We start from the raw sequence: 4,122 nt of genomic DNA on the forward strand, positions 1-4,122 counted from the left end.
TTGAAAAGTTGACTTTAGAAAACGAGCAAAAGGTCATTAGAAGAATAGTCAGCTGGGCTAATGTAATAGCCAGTAAGGATAATGCAGGATAAAAAAAAAGAATTCTGATTTTATAATCTCTGGATTAAAAAAAAAAGTACTATCTGAACAATTTGCCTGTTCTGATGCAAAATCTGTATTGAAGTCTTACCAGGAAAATGGGAGATTCTCTCTAAAAGGGAAACAATTTTTTAGAGGCATCAATTTCTCAATCTGTTATACATTGCAATACCTACCAATTTCCAGTGACCCATTTTCATGGACGTTTTAAGATTTTCCCCTGGGTTCTTGTGCCCTTTATGACACTACCATTTTCTTGTTTCTGCTCTTAAGACTACACTAATGTAACCTAAAAATATTTCCAAATGCCAAAAGAGGAGAAAAAAAACTGAGAGAATAGCTGCAGTGACTGCAAGGTATGAAAGCAATAGATGAAATAGACAAATCAGTCGCTCAGAAAATAAGAACTAGTGGATTGGAGGAGGCAAAGCACTGCTTTGTCAAGCCACAGACTGGCTAGTTTTCAATAGGCAAATGGCAGAAAATGTAGACAGTTGATAAAAAATAATGTAATGTGGCATCAGTTTTAAAATGTAAATGAGCTACCAATTTAATACCAACGTTAGAGTAAGACTTGTACATCGTGTGAATGGCTAAGCAGCAATATTTAACTAGATTAACTTATCATAATTAGAAAGGCTAATAAATAAGAGAGGTGACGAATATCTTCCCCACACTATTGTCTGTGTCCATGGGTTATGCATATATGCATATAAGCTCTTTGGTTAATCTCTTCCCACCTCACCCCCTCCACCCACTGGCCTTCTCTCTGAGATTCATCAGTCTGTTCCATGCTTCTATGTCTCTGAATTTTTTTTATTATTATTTTGTTCATTAGATTTCACATATGAGTGAGATCATATGATACTTATCTTTTTTTTGACTGGCTTATTTTGCTTTGATTAATACTCTCTGGGTCCCTCCATGCTATTATAAAGGGTAAGAGAAATGGAATTTTATAGCTGTATAATATTCCATTGTGTAAAATGTACCACAGCTTTTTTATCTACTCATCTACTGATGGGCACTTGGGCTGTTTCCAAATCTTAGCTATTTAAGTAGTGCTGCTATGAACATTGGGGTGCATATATTCTTTCTGATTGTGTTTCAGGATTCTTAGGATATATTCCTAGAAGCAGGATCGTAGGGTCAAATGCAGTTCCATTTTTAATTTTTTGAGGAAACTCCATACTGCTTTCCATACTGGCTGTACCATCTGCATTCCTACCAGCAATATACTAGGGTTCCCTTTTTTCCACATCCTTGCCAGTTTTTGTGGTTTGTTGATTTTTTGATGGTAGCCATTCTGACAGGTGTGAGATGATACCTCATTGTCGTTTTAATTTGTATCTCTCTGATGGTAGTGACTTTGAGCATTTTTTTCATATGCCTCTTGGCCATCTGTCTGTCCTCTATGGAGCAGTGTCTATTTAGGCCCCTTGCCCACTTTTTAATTGCATTGTTTGTCTTACTTTTGTTAAGTTGTATGAGTCTTTATATATTTTGGAAATTAACTCTTTGTCAGGTGTATCATTAGCAAATACATTCCCCCATACAGTGTACTCCCTATAGGGACTGAACCCACAACCCAGGCATGTGCTCTTGACTGGAACTGATCCCAGGAAGGACCCTTCAATCTGCTGGCCGACGCTCTATTCACTGAGCCAAACCGGCTAGGGCCATTGATACTTTCAATGAGTGTGTCTTTCCATGTGTGTGTCTTATAGGCAGCATGTGTGAGTTTTGTTTCCTTCTCTATTCAGCCACCCAACATGTTTTGATTGGAACATTTAATCCATTTACATTCACAGCAATCCCTGATACATTTTATTATTCAGGTTTTTCATCTTTTTTTTCTTCTTCAAGAAGTCCCTTCAACATTTAGTGGTGGTGAACTCACTTAGCATTTTCTTGTTTAGGAGTGTAGTACTTTTCAAACTTTAGTGTGGGTACAAAATGTTGGGATGTGCCCAGCCAGTCTGGCTAAGTGGCTGAGAGTCAGCCTATGAAGCAGGAGGTCACGGTTTGAAACTGTCAGGGCACATGCCCAGGTTTTGGGCTTGATCCCGTGTGGGGCGTTCAGGAGGCAGCCGATCAATGATTCTCTCTCATCATTGATGTTTCTATCTCTCTCTCTCTCTCTCTCCCTTCTCTAAAATGAATTTAAAAAAAATTTTTTTAAATATATTTTATTGATTTTTTACAGAGAGGAAGGGAGAGAGATAGAGAGTTAGAAACATCGATGTGAGAGATACACCGATCAGCTGCCTCCTGCACATCTCCTACTGGGGATGTGCCCGCAACCCAGGTACATGCCCTTGACCGGAATCGAACCTGGGACCTTTCAGTCCACAGGCCGACACTCTATCCACTGAGCCAAACCGGTTTCGGCGGATTTAAAAAAATTTTTTTTAAGAAGTTGGGATGCTTGGCAAAATGTAGATTTAGGGTTTGTCAATCTTGACATTATTGCCACTTTATGTGGGAACATCTTTTGTTGGACAGACTGCCGTGTGCATTGTAGGAAGTTTAGCAGCATTACACATCTACTAGATACCAGTACCACCTTTGCCCCAAAGATTGTGAAATATCCCCAAGGGCAAAAAACACTCCCCCTCTATGAAAACCACTCGTCTTAGGATGAAGCTTAGAGACCTTCATTTCTAAAAAGAACATCTAGATGATTTTGACAAATATGGTCAGTGGGCCAATCTTGAGAAACATTGAACTAAAGTGTTATGAGTTGAATTATGTCCCCTCTAAAATTCATATTAAGGTCTAACCTCCCCCTCCCCGCAAATAACTCCAAATGTGACCTTTTTTGGAAGTAGAGTCATTGTAAATTTACAAGACAGGGTCATACTGGATTAGAATATGATCGGTGTCCTTATAAAAAGGGAAAGCTTGGACAAAGGCACACAAGGGCAAATGCCCTGCAAAGTTTGGAGCTGTGCTGCTACAAGCCAGGGAACTATCAGAAGCCAGGGGAAAGGCCTGGAACGTTCAGAACTTTCCCTAGCACCTACAGGGAGAGCATAGCCTTGCATACACCTTGACCTTGTACTTCTAGCCTCTAAAACTGTGAGACAATACATTTCTGTTGTTTAAACCAGCCAGTTTGTGGTACTTTGTTTCCATAGCCCTAGCAAATTAATACATAAAGGATAAAATAGAAGTCAGAGTTTAGAACTGGGACAACACTGGAAGCAGGATCAGTGAGGAAAATGGAAACATTGCACATTGGCACCAATTCCTTATTTATCTTTCTCTTAGTGCCTGACACAAAATAGTGGATGGTTTTTATTTTTATTAAGCCCTCTCTAAATATATATATTGCCTAAATTAAACATGAAGAGCAACATCTCATAACTGGTTACTTTACAAGGCTGAAATTACCTACCATGTTCCACTTTCAGGTTTTCATCTGGATTATACGGTAACTGGATAGAGAGGTTTAACTCTGGAGTTGCCTGGAAGACAAATGGAATGTATACATGATGCCATTATTCATGGAGCATGCAGTATGTGACATTCCATACAAGGCCACGCTGCACTGACGGATCACACTGTCGCTTTAAGGGAAGTGTTGACTGTGCCAGGTCACAAAAGGCACTATTTAGAGTACAGCAAGGGGGACCATGTGTCCAGCGGACCACAAAGTCATGCGCTTTCCCCAAGCAGCCAATTCATACTCTCTCGCTGGAAGTATGAAGCCCACGGCACTAGAGGAACTTAAAAGTAATCTAGCAGTTTCATTTGCAATACAAGTGAATATTGCTGTTGGTTATTAAAGAGCAAGAGCCCAGTGGCAAATATCAGTCTTTTTCTCCTTAAGAAAGAGGAATCAGCCCTAACCGGTTTGGCTCAGTGGATAGAGCGTTGGCCTGTGGACTGAAGGGTCCCAGGTTCGATTCTGGTCAAGGACATGTACCTTGGTTGTGGGCACATCCCCAGTAGGGAGTGTGCAGGAGGCAGCTGGGCGATGTTTCTCTCTCATCGATGTTTCTAACTCTCTATCCCTAT

General features: G+C 40.2%; 1 long non-coding RNA gene across 2 annotated transcripts in view; it reads right to left on the reverse strand.

Moving 5' to 3' along the window:
* The window catches only part of LOC102752415, a 148,760-nt gene extending 145,165 nt beyond the window's left edge, over positions 1 to 3,595 (reverse strand). For both annotated transcript variants that reach the window (XR_436144.2, XR_001515384.1), the window contains exon 1: positions 3,500 to 3,595. This is a non-coding gene — a long non-coding RNA (uncharacterized LOC102752415). The remainder of the gene's footprint in view (positions 1 to 3,499) is intronic.
* Between the last annotated feature and the right edge of the window lie 527 nt (positions 3,596 to 4,122).

This window comes from Myotis davidii, unplaced genomic scaffold (genome assembly GCF_000327345.1).
Source record: "Myotis davidii unplaced genomic scaffold, ASM32734v1 scaffold362, whole genome shotgun sequence".
NCBI classification, from domain to species: domain Eukaryota; kingdom Metazoa; phylum Chordata; class Mammalia; order Chiroptera; family Vespertilionidae; genus Myotis; species Myotis davidii.